We start from the raw sequence: 18,723 nt of genomic DNA, 5'->3' as shown, positions 1-18,723 counted from the left end.
TGATTTCTTGATCTGGGTGGTAGTTAAATATATATATTCACTTTGTAATAATTTTTTACTCAACATTTATTTTGAGCATTTTTTCATATGTAAATAACATATCAATAAAAAAGATTTAAAAATAAAGCCAAGCTTCCTGCCCTCGTGGGCTTTATATTCTACTGTGAGGATCACAGCTATCTATTCTTCTGCTCTCCTTCTTATTGGCTGGCTTCAATACCAGATTTCAAGTGGTGGGAAGTGGTAGGAAGATCGCTTCCAGCAGCTCCTAGTCTACAACCTACGTGTTCAAACCAGTAGCCAAGGCATACCTACAGGCTCAGCAGAAGTCCCAGATTGCCTCTCTCTGCCTCTGATTAGATGACGCACCATCCCAACCATTGAGGCCAGGCTGAGGCTCTGATTGGCCAGGCCTGAATCCAGTCAACCCTGAAACCAGAACACATTAAATAAGAATGAGGAAAGATGTGGTTCTTCAGAAAAAGAAAAAGAAAACAAAACTGGGGCCCATGTCAGAAGAGGAAATAAATATGGGCTGAAAAGCAAATGTCCACAATGAGTCTCCTCCAAGTGAAAAACCCAGATTTGCTACGTCATATTAGGTCAAGTTCCTTTTAAAGTCTTTCATTGTACTCCATATGTTTCAGCGATTTGGCTTGCCTACTTCTTCCACTGCTAATGTGGTTGCAAACGGACTCTTTTCTTCCCTTTTGTCAGCTAAGAAATAGGGCATGCTCCCCCACACCATCTCTGTTTCTCTGGATTTGAAATAAGCCAAAATTAATCAACCAACCAAACAACATAAATAATAACAAAAATCCATTTAGAGTTTTCAAGGATTGTTTCTGCTAGAAACTACAATGTCACAAGAAGATTAATAAACAATCAAACCTTGGAAAATAAGTTCTATTTCTACCCACCTTTAGAGACCCCTTTCAGATGCCTCAGGGGCTGCCTCCTCTGGTAAGCTTTCTTTACCATCCCCTTTACTGAGTTACTCAGTTCCTCTGACTGTGTGCTCACTTACACAGTATTGTAATTTTCTGTTTACTTATCTGTCTTTCCTATTGCTTCATGCCTTCCTTTCAGACCTGGTTTCGGCCTTTATGTCTGTATCAGCAGTACAAAGCTCGTTGTTTGGGATAGATATGATAGAGGGTCAATAAATGTTTTCTGAATGACTGAGAGCTTCATATCCCAATTGCATTTAATTCTGATAAAAGCCATGTGAGGTAGATATTGTTAATCTGCAACTCAGTGAGCTAAGTAACCTGCTCAACATCACACACAGTGAGTAGAATCAGGATTTGAGCTTCAGTCTATTTGAGCCAAAGTCTGAGCTCTTGTCCACTGCCTTGGTCAAAAATGTTCATCTATTTGGAATAAGAGTCAAACTTTAGCTTGCAAGAGTGTTCCCTAATTAGGTCCTACCTGCCTTTTTAAGCCTCTCTGTCATTACTCACCACCGTGCATCTTTCCTCACAACCCCTGAACAGACTTGGGTTTTCCTGCCTCGGTTTAGGTAGGTTCTGCCAACTCTGTTTCCAAAATCATCCCTTCTTCATTCCCTACATCAGCTCAGGTGTAATAGCTTTTACATTACATTTCCATTATCATTTAGTCAGAAGTGACATCCTCCTCCTCTCAATTGTCATATTATTTATTTCCTAAACTATGGATGTGGCATTTTTGACACACTAGTTCCTGTTCAAGCTATTAATGCACCTTTAGTTTCCATATCAGACGATTACACCTTGGCTTGTCCTCTCCATGGCCCCTAGTACAGTGACTTGCACGTGGTAGACTTAAAAAAGAAATTGTTGGATGAATTAATGATGATAGTTGCCTTTTTGGTATGCCACCCATTTCCCTCACTGTCTAGGGCTTAGGACTGTGCAAATCATTATTGAATGTGCAAGGACATCCCATATCCTTCTCAAATCCCATGGTCTGTGTTCTCTCTTGATACTCCAAAGGAAGCTTACACATTCAGAACCACCAGCTATCAAGCTGGCAAATTGAAGTATAGAATAGGCTTTTGGTAGCTTTTAACAATGTGGTTTCACAGACAGTTTGAAAATATGGCTTTGTGAATAATATGTTTTAGTTTAAAAGGACAAGAAGAAAAATAAGGGAATTTATTCTGGGGGAAAATAAGGGAATTTCTAGAGCTGACGTAATTTGGTCTGCTAACAGTAAAACCTCAAATTAACCAGAACCCAATTAACTGGTATTAACTAGCACCTGTAATTGAGAGAGAGAGAGAGAGAGAGAGAGAGAGAGAGAGAGAGAGAGAGATTGAGAGGGAAAAAGGATTTGCCTCTAGGAGAAAGAGACAAATGACAACATAAAATATTATCAGGGGTGTGTTCAAAACAGCAGCTAGCAGCATGTATCCTCTCAGTAATAGCATCATTTCCAGAAACCAAGCAACTCAAAATTCACATCACGCGATGAGATAGAAAAAGAAATTTAACCAAGAATTTCATTTAACCAGCACATGTCATTTTCCACAAGTTGTGGTTAAGCAGTGATATGTCATAAGCCAGCTGCCCAGGAGTTAGGGGTAAGTATAATAGTCCTTAAAAAACTACTTTACAAAATTGTTTAAGGAAAGAATTAGGGCAACTAAACTAACTAGCAATGTAAGGGCATTTTCAAAAAGAAAAAAAGACCAGCATCTTCAATGTGCAGCTGGAGCAGAAGATCCTGGTGTGTGCCTTGTTTTCTGCTAAATTGCAGGCATCTTCAATGATCAGGTTTCAAGTTTCACTGCAGCAACTGATTCAAAGTGATTATTTAGTCTGCAAATGAGACCAGACTATAAAGGGACATGATTGAGGTACTGAAAATTGCAATTACCGAGGGCATGTGAAAATTGATCGGTTCCTCCTTGTAATCTGGTTGAACAATACAGGAACAAAAGAATTTAAAATAAAGTTTAATATTAATGGAAATACCAGAGAAGTTGTGATTTCATGTGGTATTTTCAAAGTGGTATTGTGGTATTCACAATAGCAAAGGGGGACATGGAGAAAAAGGCTGAAATTAGATATATTTTTAACCGAGTAATCACACATGACAAACTCAACAAAATCAAATCTCAGGTGATTAGAACCCAAGAACTTGCAGGCTAACACTGAAGATTCTGCTGGAAGAACACAGTCGTAGCTGTTACAGTAAGTAAGGTTGGAAGCAAATAGCATTGGTGAGCAAAGGGATCAATAAGTCAAATCTCTTCTGATGATGACGACAGCTAGTGTGTTTAGAGCTACTTCCCCAATATGTGCAAAAAAAACCAGACTGTTTTTTTCTACTAATGTCTCTAGTAATTTTGGACTCTTTCCTTCACATTTAATTAGCCGTCTAATTACAGCCATGCACTGCATAATGACATTTCGGTCAACAAGGGACCACATGAATTATGGTGATCCCATAAGATTATAATGGAGCTGAAAAATTGTTATCATCTAGTGACCTCACAGCTGTGGTACTGTCATAGCGCAATACATTACCCATGTTTGTGGTGGTGCTGATGTCAACAAACCTACCAGGCTGCCAGTCAATCATATAAATTGTAACACATACAATTACGCACAGTACCTAATACTTGATAATGATAATCAATGATAATATTACTGGTTTATGTGTTTACTATACTATATCTTTATCATTATTTTAGAATGTACTCTTTCTACTTATTAAAAAATAAGTTTACTGTAAAACAGTACGCAGTGTTACACCAGCAGGAACCTCATACATCTTATGTTTACCATCTGTCTTGATTGCATCATTTCCCCTTGTGCTTGATTTAATCTCGTGTTGTTTTTGTAGCCCAGGAACAATAGGCTACATCATATAAGCAAGTGTGTAGTAGACTCTACCATCTAGCTTTGTGTAAGTGAACAACACTCTATGTTGTTCACCGGATAACAACACATTTCTCAGAACTTATCCCCGTCATTCTTTGACACAGGACTGTAATCAAGTTTGACTTTCGTCTCTTACACCCACTGCCTCCTTTCTATCCCCATTCTTACCACTCAAATATTGCTCTTGCTTTCAGGAGAATTTTAATAGATATTTCCAAATTAGCCCTCAAAAAGATTTTATATGAACTTACATTTCCACCAGTCATGCAGGGGAACATGTGTGTCCTCAAACAGCCAACAACACTTGGTATTAACAAACTGTTTGATCTTTACCAATCTAATAGGTGGAAAAAAAATAGGTGATGTCTTCATTGATATTTTGATTTGTATTGCTTATGTATATAGATATAGTGTATGATTTCTGCCTTGCCCTCAGTAACCAGCATTAGGTCACAGGGACAGGCTCAGTGCTAGAGAACCAGCAATGCCAGCATTTTACTTTACAGCATTTACAATGAAAGGCAGGGAGGAAGGGAGCTGGAATGGATGTTGAAGCCATCATCATTTTTTTCATTTATGACTTTTGGGTTTTATGTTCTTCTTCATCCAAGAATTGAAATTTCACTCATGATTTAAAAATATTTGTTTAGGGGCTGGCCTGGTGGCTCAGGTGGTTGGAGCGCCATGCTCCTAATGCTGAAGTCGCTGGTTTGATTCCCACATGGGCCAGTGAGCTTTACCTTGCCCCAGTTGAACTGAAGTGGGGGCGGAAGAAAGGGAGGAAAAATTTTGTTTTTGTTATAAAAGTATTCAAATACACCAAAGTAAAGAGAATAGAAAAATGAACTTTCAGGTATCTATCACAGTTTAAAAATTATTAATATTCTATATTTTTGTTTCATCTATCCCATATCGAATTATTTGTCTGAAGTTCTCTAAAAAAACAAAAACTCAGGTATCATATTAGTTCACTCAAGAATATATTAGTATGTTTCTCTAACAAGTATAAAGTATTTATTGATGTATAACATATATATATTAAAATTTATGGCTCAATTAATTTTCATAAAATAAAAAAACTCATGTAACTACATCTTATATCAAGAAATAGAATGTTACTAATATTCCAGGAACCCCTTTTTCATCCTCTCTAGGTTACTACCATAGGGGAGGAAAAAGCTTTCCTCACCGTCTTATAGTTCCCTGGCTGGGTCTAAAAGTTAAATTGACAAAGACAGATTAACAGGAGAAAAGCACAGAAATTTTTTTCAGCGTAAATTTTATGTGACACAGGAGCCTTCATAAGGAAATGAAGACCTGAGTGTTTTATGCTAGGTTTGAGGAAGAGTGGACAGTCATGGAGGAATAGGAGAGGGTAAGGAACATGAGGTAATTATCCTAAACTGGGGGAAACTTAGCAAGGCCTATTTGTAGGATTCTTCTTGTCTTCCCTTTATCTTCCCAGACAAGAATGATCCTTTCCTCTGGGTATAGGGAGAGCACTTCTCACATGCGGGTTTTATGACCTGCTTTTAGAGGAGAAAGGTGGGGTGAGTGAAGGGGGCAAGGTCAGAGTGACCTTCCTGCTCTGCTGTTTTCTTAAACACCTTCAGCTTAAAATATTCAATATGCCAAGGTGCCATAGTTCGGGGTAGTATGTCCTGAACCCCGTCACTTCTGTACCGTCAAAGTTAACCACTATCAGCTTTAATTAGTTTTGCCTGTTTTTGACTTTTATATACATAGAATTACATTACAAACTTAACAGATATAAATTACATCATATAGCATGGTGTCTGGTTTACTTCACTCAATAGTAGTATGCTTGTAAGATTTATCCATGTCATGCATAGCAGTAGTTTGTTCTCATCACTATTTCATTGTATAAAATATTTCATTGTATAAAAATTTTGTAGATTTTTAACCATTCTATTGATGGTTATTTGGGGTGTTTCCAATGCTGGCTATTGCAAATAGTACCACTGTGATCATTTTTGTACACATCTTTTGCTGCCCACGTGTCTGCATTTCTCTTGTGTAAATACCTAGTAGTAGTATCCTTGGGTGATAGGGTATGCTTTTGCTCAGTTGTAGTCGATTCTTTCCATTTTCTAAAATGTCTGTACCGAGTTACACTCCCACACATGGTATAGGAGAATCATAACTCTTCCACCTTGTCACCAACACTTGGCCTTGTCAGTTGTTGCAAGTTGAGCTCTGTGGGAAGTAGACTCTGAGAATGAGATCGTCATGCAGGAAGTTTATTAGGAGGTGCTCTTGAGATCAGCACTGTGGAGGGGAAAGGACGTAGGCAGGGCTGGACAGAGGGAAAGCTGGTGCTGTGGTACAGCTTCGACCAGCACTGCAGCTGACCCCCGAGAGAGCCATGGTTTGCGGCCCTTGCATGGCCCCCACCCTGACACCATAGCTACTCTGTTTATAGTCTACTATATTGGCACTAGAAGCTGATGATGGAGGCTGACTGAAGTCAACAAGCATTTTGTCTGTTGGTTGTTTAGTGCCTCTTTGGTGGTAGAGATGCTCTCTGGTGGGTGTTAACACGCAATTTTCATACCTTATTCATACCCACTCCCATATGGCCATCCCAATCCAGATCTCCTCGCCCCTGAATTTCCAATCTTTCTTTTTCTATTCCCTGACCAGTTGTCCACGCCCTTTGCCACTGCTCATGGCCACCTCTGGCCACTTCTCTTTCCACACAAAGTGGATGACAAATACAGTGAGATAAATATTTAGTAAAGCACCTTGTCAGTGATTCTCAATGCCAAGGCTATATATATCACAGGCCAACTAAATAAAAATCCTTGGGAATAGGACCCAGAAATCAGTGTTCCTTTCAAGTTTTCCAGATGATTCCATTGTCCATCCAAGGTTAAAACCACTGATCAGCTGTTCAGCTTTCTGCTAAAACTTGAAAGACAGTGGTTCTTAAATTTTGTTGTACATTAGAATCAACTGGTCAGCTTATTTAAAATGCAAGTTCTTAAGCCTCAAATCCACAGCCTCTGATTCAGAGAATTGAATGAAGGCCCAAATCATTGCATTTTTTAACAGTCACCCAAAGATAGACAATCTCTGATATAAGTAAACAAAGTTCCTTTCGTTCAAGGAAGTTAAATCTCATAGAGAAGCAAGTTATTTTAATTGGCAGCTGGAGAAATTTTAGCACAGTGCTGAAAAATCACCTCTAGAGGGTTTAAGAAATCAGATAATCCATTACCTGTTAGGATGATTTAAATAAAATCTGTACTTGATAAAGTCTGACTTGTCATGAGACACTTACGCTTATATTTAAAGCTCTCCATAATATATCTGATTTCTTTAAAAACCAGGCTATCCTATCGGGAATGTTTTCAAATAACCACCCAAATTAAATTTACAGAGAGCTCTTTGCTGTATTTAGATTTACGTTCTTAATATTCATGGTGGGCTCTCTTTTTTGTGAAAAAGCCCATAGACAACTGGCAGCAGCAATTTTCACTGTCAAGAGCACTGCTTCTCCAAAATACGCACAAGAATGACCTAGAGCTCTTGCTAAACTACAGATTTGGATTCAGTAGGTTTGGGCTTCTGCATTCCTAACAAGTGATTCATTTCTTATACCTTCTGCATTTCTGACTTCTAAGGGGATGCTGATGGAGCTGGTCTGAGGACTCCAGCCTGAGTAGCCGAGTTCTAGGGCCTCTTGTCCTTCCCTTCTTCCCTGAACTTCACCTTGCAACAAATTCAGTTCCACTTAGTCCTTTGTGTTAAAACCAGTAACTCCAAACTGCCTAAGATGTTCAAGTCTGGGAAGTCAACTGATTCGATTACTTGTCCTGTCTTGCAAGTTAGAACAGGGACTTCAAGAAATGAAAAATTAAACTATAGTCAACTATAGACTTTAAAAACCAATTTAAAATGCGGCTCACGCTCTCCATATTGATTCAGACTCTTCATGTCCTTTGAATTCAGCAGTATTACTATCATACCTTGACCTTTCGTTAAGTAACAAGATTCAAAAAAACGTATTGATGGAAACGATGTGCTGAACCACTTATCTGATGACATGACAAGTAAGATTCTCCTGGAAAGCTATTAAGTAGTCTTTATCAAGAGACATTAAGCTTGTTTACATCAGAATTCTTTTAACGTTTGACCCCATATTCTCATTCTTGATCATTTATTATCAATCATTTACTTATATATAACATTTGCTGAGCATTTATTTACTACATCCCCTCACTGTAATGAATGGTGAATTCACTTAGAAGGAAAAAAGCTCTTTCCACAAAGATATTTCAGAATGAACTAAAATGAAAAACTTGGAAACTAAAACTTCAGCAACTGCTAAATATTTATGTAAATTTTGATACAGGATCTCAAAGGAATGGTTCTGTGTAGATTACAAAATTGCGGGTAAAAGGAATGCAGTTGGGAAAAACTGGAAACAGAAAAATTAAATAAAAGCTAGAGAGGTGAAATTTTAAACATTTAGTATTATAACAATAAAACGTCTTCAAAAACCTTATTTGAAACACACACACACACATTTGTAGCAACATCAGATACTATCAGGGTTCATTTCTTTGGCTATTGAGGCAACCTTTTAAAAGCTGTCTCTTACACCAACAAAAATATTTCTGTCCTTTCCTGTCTCCATAACCTGCTTCTTCCTGCCTGTAAATGCAGACAGACGATGTCGGGTGGTAATCTAGAGCTCTCCAGTGATTTACAGGGAAAAAATAACACAGTTTCCTGAAGAGGTTGGCAACTGTTATGCAGATATTTTACATCTGTAGAAGCTGTGTCAATGCAATGAACTCTACACAGCTAAAACCAGGCATCGCGGTATTCTTCTTTCAGTTATTATTGCTTAAAAGTAATTGGTTCCTGGCTCTATTTTTTCTTATGCTGCCAATTTTTTGGATATTGGATTCTTAGTTATAAATGTCAGCTTGTTTATATGAGTTTACTCAACATTGGAATCCCTAAGCAATTTTTTATGTTTTGTAAGTTCCCAGATACAAAGGCATAATTTAGGGAAAGGGGTTGGGAGTGGTGAAAACTTTTTGCTAGGAAGATAATGGTAAGGAAAACTTACTAAAGTATGTAAGTAGACCACAGCAGCTAGTGGGTGATGAATGGTGGCAGGATGGGGGTGGAGAGTGAAGAAGAGGGAGGGGAGTTTGGGGAGTTTTGCAGAAAATTGGAGTACAAGGTGCAAGGATGCTTTCCTGAAAATGATCAAATTTTATTCTTTTCTCATCCTTTTACCCACCAAAGACTTGCCAGGGCTATGAAAAATAGACAAAGATGCACAGAACTAAAAGGATCAAGGAAGTAATAAGCCTCTTAGCAGAGATTTTATGAAAGTTACTATGAGCTCATTTGAAAAACAGTGCTGCTGAGTGGTAAAGATGATCTTATATTCAGAGTAAGAGTGTTGCCACCAGTTTCTTCTGTGCACCATTATTTTGGATGAGCTTGTTTCTTTGCCCTATGTCAAAGAATAAAGAGGAATGCCTCTTGGTTTGCCCTCCTCTTTGCACTTCTGACACACAGAGGTGAAGTCAGGTGGGGTTGAGCATACATTAATATTGTATGGGAAAAGTGGTTGTTCTATGACCTTGCTAAAGCCCAATGCTAATGTATTACAGCAGGTGGCAGCCTTTCCTCAGGAGAAAAGGAAGAGCTAGTTTTACCTAATGCAAAACTATTTTTGGTTTTATAGCTTTTCTTTGATGTGTCAGTTGATTTATCTAGGACCTGAAGTTAAGATTGGCTTAATAACAGAGGGAAGAGAAGCAGGGACCCTGGATCCTGGAAAATGGGGTGTGGGCTCACGACTCATAGCCACTGGCTCTGAGGTACAGAGTGGCTGCCCTCAGGGAGCCTGGTCAAGTTCAGACTCAACACCAAGTGTGGTGGACGAAAGCATCAGCTTGAGGCTCAGAAGGGGCCTCTGAGCAAGAGTCCACAGAGAGGTGCCCAACTAACCCAAAGACACAGAATGAAAACACAGCAAGAATTACCCTGCTGTGTATTGTGAGGAAGGGTGTCTGAGAGCAGAAGTACCGCCTTTTCATTCCAGATCTACAATGCAGCCTTTTAAACTAATCTGCCAAATGTTTTTCAGAAAGTTTATTAAATTCTTCTCATTCAAGTTTGCAAAGAGCTTAGTGGAAAGCCAGACTTGGCAGAGAAGCTTAATACTGGAAATATATCCAGTTTTTTTCTCCTTTCTTAATGGTAGAATTATATTTTATCATTTATCAAGAAGGTACTATGTAGAAAATGATGTAATTCAAAATTTAGTGTGAATGAGGAGACATTTACTAAAGTCCATACAGATGGATTTGCTTTGCACCTAAAGGCAACTGAGATGATGAGACAGGAGTAGGAGCAGACAGACATCTAGGGACTAGCTGTGACTGTTTAATTAAAATTAAACAAAACTAAAACTAAGAATTAAATTCCTCAGTTGCACTAGCTACATTTCAAGAGCTCAGTAGCCACATTTGGATAATGGCTACCATATGGGACAGCACAGAGTACTGCCAATTTCTATTATCACAGAAAGTTCTGCTGAATAACAGCACTGAACTAGAAGAAAAAGCAAGGGAGCACTGCCAAGTGAAAAGGTGGGTGGCTAAGAACAAACCCTACCTATAATACTAAGTATTGTAATAATAATTCCTACATGTGGCAGTAATTTCAAAAAGAGTGTTTCATATAATCCTCATGTCAATCCACAACCATAACAACACTGCTGCCAAGGTTTGTTGAAACCTTACTGCAAGCCAGGCACAAAGGGCTCAGTTGTAATAACTCATTGGTGTTTGCAAGAAGCCAGTGAGGTTGGTAATATTATGGTCCCTATTTAACAGGTGAGGAAACTATGGCTGAGAAGGTCTTCATAAGGTATCTGTGGTTACCTGGCTTGTAAGGAACAGCTGGGACTCAAATGCACGTTTTTCTGAGTTGTAATAATTAGAAGACACTGAAAATTCCAAGTATACTCTGTGTGAGTAAAATTTGCTTCTAAACCACTGTCTTCTAAGACAGGCCCACGTCTTGGATTCTCTGTCACATAATTGTCTTTCTGGCTGAAGGAGGCTTTATGCCAATTCTGATAGAATAACAACGATCCCCTGTTAGCCAGGATGTGAGCCACTTCCTTCCCCCCAAAGCAAAATCTGCTGTCTACACAAAGGACTTTGGTTTCTCAGAACCTCACTTCTGTAGACACAAGTCTATCTGGGTGAAATTTTGAAGTAAAATATTCTTGTTTAAGATGAAAAGGAAGACTAAAAGTACATATGGAAAAATGCTGTTTTCTCTAGGTGGTGAGATCATGAAAAATTGTTTTCTCTTTTTGTTCAGCTGTATTTTGTAACTGTTCTACATGAATACATGTAATACAATTTTAAAAATCAAAAGCTAGATACTGAATGGTAAAATAATTAACTAACAATATTTTAGACTTTTGTTAATATAGCAAATACTTTAATACTAATAGCCAATAAAAAACTTTTTAATTGAATGCTAAATACTGTAATCAATAGCAGAGAAAGTGTGGAATTTATAAGATTAAAAAGGGCACTAAATAATGTCTGGGTACTCACTGCTTCTCTGCATGTGAGGACTCGGTTATTTTGTGTTCGTGGCCTGGGAGATGGCTGCCTTATGTCATCCAGGTCAAGGCAAAGTACAGTCTGGTTGATAAAACGGAAAGTCTGTGAATCACACTACAGGCAAAATTGGAGATATTGCATGTTTGCTTCCCGACCATTGTAATAGAGTATCGCAATAAAATGTGTCATAATCTCGCTGGTGGAGGGGCTTGCCTACCATTTGTAAAAAACGCAACACCTGTGAAGTGCAATAAAGCCAAGAGCAATAAAACAGGGTATGTCTGTGTTACTTTTATCATCAATTAGCATGAAATGATCTGTAAAAAATGAATAAACTTGGGAGGAGGAAAGAAAATGGGATTCCTTTGAAACTACACTATAAATGTTTGTCCTTCCCAGGTGAAACTCATTATGTAGGAGTGATGTTACTGAGTATGGTGCGATGAAGGGCAGGTGAGGGGGGTGGAATAAGGAGGTTGAGAACTGGTTGGTAATTGCTCAGGTTGCTTTTTCCCATAAAATTCTAAGGCTTTTGTGAAGGTTTTACTTTAGTAGTATGTCTTTATGTACTTTTCAGAAGTTATATTCTTTTAAGTGTACATACATTTTAATGTTAATTTTCTTTAATTAAATAACTCAAATAATTAAAATTGGTGTGCTGCTGAAGAATATCTTGATATACCTTTAGTTAAACCTATAGGTGAGTCCACTATGAAATGATAGCCAAAAACATTTTCAAATATCTAACTATCCTGATTGCATACAGTTTATAGAATCACTCCCTGTAACGGTCAAATAAAGGGATTTTTAAGTACAAAAGATAACTCAGCGGAAGGATCAAGTGATAATGTGGCACCAAACCATTAAGAATTCGGGCCTCAGTACCTCACTTCCCCACATCCCAGGCTTCCATTTAAAAGTAGTTCCTGCTAACTTTGGAGTGTAATTTAAGTTAGGGGCTATAATTTTAAAGCTAAGGAAAAATAAAAGACAGGTGCATTCCCAGAAATCATCTGTCCAGGCAGGCAGTTAGAGATGAGAAAGAATGAACTGAAAAAGGGCACCAGATTCATTCCACAGGTGGTGTATGCAGCTGCAGGGACTGGCGGACAAGCCCTTCTCAGAAACACAGAGAAATATTCAGTCTTGTTTGCTCTCAGCCCCTGCAAGAGGACAGACCTGGCAGCCTTGAAAAGGAAGTCCTGGAATCAAACCAGGCTCCTTTGTGTTTCCTATTTAACCGAAGGCATTTCGAAGCAAACAGAACCCTGAGATCAATTCACTTAAAAAAACAAAAATGTATACACACACACACACACACACACACACACACGGACATCTGGTTGCATGTTATATTGCTTGATGCTGCTAAGTAATTCACCTTTGTCAACTACATTGTCTTTGAAGATGTTTTGGAACTACCTGTCTCTATTCTGCTTTTCATAGTTACATAGTATTTCTTTTTTTAAAAACAATTTTATTAAAAAATATAGCTAACATACAACATTATATCACTTTCAGGGTACACCATAGTTATTTAACATTAATATACCTTCTTAGTCATTTGGGTTTTAACTTCAATGTTTTGACAAATATTCTTTGTTTGACCAAACTTTAGTCAGGCTCCTGAATGTTCTCCCTAGCCCATCTGTGCACTTCCTTGTAAAATCCACTTTTACCAAGAACCCTGCTAGGTCAGTTTGACCAGAACCACCAGCCTTGATATTGGCTCAGCATCCATCTGATTGGGTTCCTCATCCTCCAACATCCCCAGGTGATGTGTGGTCACCCTGGCCTACCTTCTGCATGAGTCCTGTTCGGTCAGTTTAGCTAGACCCCCCCACCCCCACCCTTACTCCTGATGTTTCCTCTTAGTAATTTTCAATCCTCTGACCCCCCTCTCTGCTCCTTGGCTATGTATCCCCACTTGCCCACTGTATTCAGAGTTGAGCCCAATCTCCCTCCCCCACTGCAAAATCTCTCTGTGGTGCTCCTTACACCTATCGTGACGGTCCTGAATAAAGTCTGCCTTACCATCTTGAACAAGTTGTGGACGAAAAAAAGGAGTTTTATGGAAAGTAACCTCACTGGGTGATCTGATCATAATTTCCTAACTGGGCAAGTCATGGTGGGTAGTCACACCGCAATCATATAAATTTTTAGTAAAAGGTTTATCTTTGCCTTACGCAAACCCTATCCTTTGTTTCTGTGCATCTAGGTTAGCACACCTTTGAAAATGACTCTTTTCAGACTCCTCCTTCTAATGTGTGAACCACCCTTTCAGACTACCCTCCTCCATCCTCCCACCACCGCCCCCCAACCACCTCAAGAGAGCCAATAATCTTAACTATCCTGTAATTCAATCCCCACCTAGTTTTCTCCCACCTTTCTGTTAATCCTCCTTAGGTCTGTCCCCTCCTTAATTTCAAATGCATAAAAGAAACTGCAAAACATATTCTCTGGAGCATTTGAAATCTTGCTTCCCCGGCATATGTTGTCAGTGTAGCTCAAATAAACTCATAAAAATTCTCTACAGGTTGGACATTTCTTATGTCGACAAAGGTCATTGCGTGTTTTTTGTTTTTTTCTTTAACAGTTTCTGTTGGGTACTTGAATTGATTTGCTGGAGCTCCTCATGTATGCTAGGTTTTAATTATTTGTTGGTTTGAAATATTTTCTAAGTATTTTCTTTCAGTCTGTCCTCTGTCTGCATAAGTTTGTCTATGATGCCCTTCATTTAACAGAAGTTCTTAATTTTGGTGTGGTCAAATCTGTCAAAATTTTGTTTTATGGCTTCTGCTTTTTGGGTTTGATTTACAAAGTTCTTCCCCATCTTAAAGTCTCAAATATAGTCTTACCTATTTTTCTATTAGCATTATCATTTTATTATAAGGGGCCAGAAGGTACTCAAAAATGTGTGGTTATTCTTTTTGGGTACCCCTAGCACTGTGTAACACAGTATTGGCTACAAAGCAGGAACTAAACAAACAAATACAAAATTCTATTTCCATCTCTAGTTCTGATTCTCAGGTAGTGAATTGAATAATTGCTCTGGTACAGACTGTTTGGTGGCTGAAGAGGCTAGAGAGCTCTTTCTGATCCGGGTACCAGTAACTCAACAGCGAGTTCTCTGTCTCCCTGCTATCACCTCATCTGACCCACCATCATCTTAGGCCTGGCCTTCTACAGGAGCCTCCTAACTGGACTCCTTGCTTGTATTTTGGGCTTTTTCCTATCATTCTGAGCCTTTTTCTTCTTCTTCTTCTTTTTTTTTTTGAAAGCTTATAAGAGTTTATTTGAGCCAAACTGATGACAATTGCCGGGAAGCAAAGTCTCAACGGATTGAGAAAATGCTCCCCTGAGCCCTCTTGTCAGAGTGATCAAGCTTAGAACAATGCTGGCATATATTAAGTACCCAATAAATGTTAGTTATTATCATAACAATCATGATTACAGAATTTGGTACTTAATAAAACAGTTATAAATAAAACATATTTTATTTGTTCATATATGTTCAGTATCTGCAGTATGCATTGTATCAGTTAAAGGCTACCCAGAAAACCTGCTTTGTTTCAACCCTAGTTTTTATCAATCTTTTGCTCTACTGAGTTTACAGTAACAATCTGTCTTTGGTCATTTAGCATCTGTCATGGTCCCAAGATCATCATTCTGAAAATATGTCCCCACTATACAAGACGTAAATAGCTTCTACAGGTTCTGGGAAATAGCTTCTACAGGTTCTAGGAAATATCCTGGAATTTTTTTTTTTAACTCAGCCTTTGATTTTAGCATATTTCCAATTATTATTTGCCTTTTGTTCATAGAAGTCAAATGCACTGTATCAGTCACAGTCCAGCCAGAGGCAGAAACTACACAGTAATTTGAATAGGGAAAGTTTAATATTAGTATATTAGCTAAAAATGGATCTATTAACTAAAAATGGGTATATTAGCTAAAGTTAATTATTATCTAAAGTATATTAACTAAGTATAATAACTAAAAATATATTACCTACTAAGAAGTAAAGATAACTCCTTAAAGAATATAGGAATAATCATTAGAACAATGCAAATAAAAACCACAATAGATATCACCTCACACCTGTCAGAATGGCTATCATTAATAAATCAACAAGTGTTGGTGAGGATGTGGAGAAAAGGGAACCCTCATGCACTGTTGGTGGGACTGCAGATTGGTGCAGCCACTGTGAAAAATAGCATGGAGGTTCCTCAAAAAATTGAAAATGGAACTCCCTTATGACCCAGCAATTCCACTCCTGGGTATCTATTCAAGGATATCCAAAACACTAATTTGGAAAAATATATGCACCCCTAAGTTTACTGCAGTGCTGTGCACAATAGCCAAGACATGGAAACAACCGAAATGCCCATTGATAGACGATTGGATAAAGAAACTGGGGTACATTTATACAATGGAATATTACTCGGCCATAAAAAAGAATGAAATCTTACCATTTGTAACAACAGGATAGACCTAAAAAATGTTATGCTAAGTGAAATAAGTCAGACTGAGAAAGATAAATACCATATGCTCTTACTTATATGTAGAATCTAAAGAACAGAGTAAATGAACAAACAAAACAGAAATAGACTCAGAGAAATAGGGAAAAAAAACCTGATGGTTGATAGATGGGAGGGGGTTGGGGATGGGAGAGAAGGTAAAGAGATTAGAAAGTACAAATTAGTGGTCACAATACAGTCACAGAGATATGAAATACAGTTTGGGTAACATAATCAACAATGTAAAGATTATGTTGGGTGCCAGATGGGCACTGGACTTATTAGAGGGACCACTTCATAGACTGTGTAGATTCCTGACCACTGCTCTATACACCTGATGCTGAAGTTGAATAATATTGAATGTCAACTATAATTAAATATATATATATGTATGTATATGGTCATGGGATGTGGAGCACAGCACAGGGAATAGAGTAGATAGAACTGTAACAGCTATGTATGATGTCAGAGGGGTAGTAGATTGGGGAAGGGGATTATCACTTTGTGAGGGGTGCAAATGTCTAACTATTACATTGTTTTGTACACCTGAAACTAAAAAACAACAACAACAACAAAGAGAATATAGGAATAATGGATGGAGCAGCTGCTATTTCTAGGGCAGTGTTACCCAACTCTTTTTTTTTTTCATTATTGCTCCCCTAATGAGACTGTTTAGACTTTTTATCCTTATTGCTTCCCTTCCATGAAATTTTAATACTGCAGATACACTATATATCTGTTTACATACTATGGCCCTTTGGAGAACTATTGTAATACCATGTTTCCCCCAAAATAAGACCAGGTCTTACATTAATTTTTGCTCCAAAAGACACATTAGGGCTTATGTTCAGGGGATGTCATTCTGAAAAATCATGCTAGGGCTTATTATCCGGTTAGGTCTTATTTTCAAGGAAACACAGTACCTAAGATTATTTCACCCCACCCCCAAAACAAATTTTTTTTTAAATTTATTAGTTTCAGGTGTACACAACAAGGTAATACTTAGACATTCATCATTTATATCCCTCACACTGTGAACCCCCCTCCCCCCATCCACTATTCCTCCGACCTCGCACCGAGCCATCACATTATATATATAAAATTATAGTTGGCATTCATTATTGTTTAGCTTCTGGTGTACAGTGCCATGATCAGGCATCTACAGTATCCCTGAGGTGGTCTCCCAAATGGGACACGTGTCCATCGAATACCCAACAAAATCTTTACAACATTATTGATTACGTTCCCCAAGTTAATTTTCAAAACCAAAACAAATTTTCACACCTTCCCCCTCCCCCACACTGAGAAGCTTGCCCTAGGACTAAGGCTGAGTATCCAAGGCAGGAACAAATTTGGAAATGTCCTTACTTCCTCAAGGCTGAGATTCTGACCTTACTGGAGAGGGTGTAGCTGTCACTCATTGAATGGTAGAGAAGTTCACTGAGGTGCTGCAAGTTGGGGTTGGGTAACAAGAATCATCTTCTGGAGCACCTGTGAGACTTGCTAGGTAGTTGAGCAAAGTTGGGATTCCAGCACACACTGGCTGCCATGCACCACAGGAAAAGGACAACCACATAAGAACAAAGAGAAGTATTTTACTCCCACAGTAGTCTTCCAGCACTCTTTATTGACAAAGCATCATGCCAGCTGCAAAGGAGAAACGTTTACAGTGTTCAGCTCTACCATCACAAAGCAAAGCAGTGAAGAGTGGATTTGGAGCTGAGAAGAAAAAAATGATAACTGGAACATATATCAAAAAAAATATTTTAACTTAAGGTTCTAGTTAAGTTTTGGCTAATAAAAGTTTTATGGGGGCCGGCCTTGTGGCTCAGGCGGTTAGAGCTCCATGCTCCTAACTCCTAAGGCTGCCGGTTTGATTCCCACATGGGCCAGTGGGCTCTCAACCACAAGGTTGCCAGTTCAATTTATTGAGTCCCACAAAGGATGGTGGGCAGCGCCCCCTGCAACTAAAATTGAACACGGCACCTTGAGCTGAGCTGCCACTGAGTTCCCAGATGGCTCAGTTGGTTGGAGAGCGTCCTCTCAACCACAGGGTTGCCGGTTCAACTCCTGCAAGGGATGGTGGGCTGCGCCCCCTGCAACTAGCAACAGCAACTGGACCTGGAGCTGAGCTGCGTCCTCCACAGCTAAGATTGAAAGGACAACAACTTGACTTGGAAAAAAGTCCTGGAAGTACACATTGTTCCCCAATAAAGTCCTGTTCTCCTTTCCCAATTAAAAAAACAAAAGTTTTATGATGCTGAGGTTTTACCATGTTGTAGTGCATATACATCAAAAGTACCCAGGAATTTGTAAAACTGCAGGGCATATGGTCAGTGAAGCATTATATTAATATTACATATTGTTATTTACATGTGATATTTATGCTTTTGACCCCCTACCAATGGAATTCACACTTTGAGTTATTTTCTTGAGAATAAAAGTGAATGCCTCATTTGTCTATATTCTTTCTGCAAACAATACAGTTATAGAATGTTGACCAGCTGACACCAGTCTTGTTTTTTGGACATTTCTGAGGGTAATTCAATGGACATTTTGATTTACCAGTAAATCTGTTGTGAAGTTGGCAAAGAAATGACTTCATCAGGACCTAATTATTCTTGGGTGAATAGATGAAACTGAATTTTTGAATCACAAAGCTAAAATCTAAATCTCAGAGCAGAGGTACAAGTC

The 18,723-nt window shown here is 38.5% G+C and overlaps 1 protein-coding gene across 1 annotated transcript in view; it reads left to right on the top strand.

Annotated features, from left to right (window-relative positions):
* Positions 1-18,723, top strand: part of LOC308506206 (uncharacterized protein) — a 161,540-nt gene that overhangs the window by 9,475 nt on the left and 133,342 nt on the right. The gene's annotated exons all lie outside the window — the stretch shown is intronic.

The sequence above is a fragment of the Rhinolophus hipposideros genome, assembly GCF_964194185.1.
Source record: "Rhinolophus hipposideros genome assembly, chromosome: 12".
In the NCBI taxonomy this organism is placed as follows: Eukaryota; Metazoa; Chordata; class Mammalia; order Chiroptera; family Rhinolophidae; genus Rhinolophus; species Rhinolophus hipposideros.
Note: the sequence above shows the minus strand (reverse complement) of the source record. Positions and strands in the feature narration are given on the sequence as shown.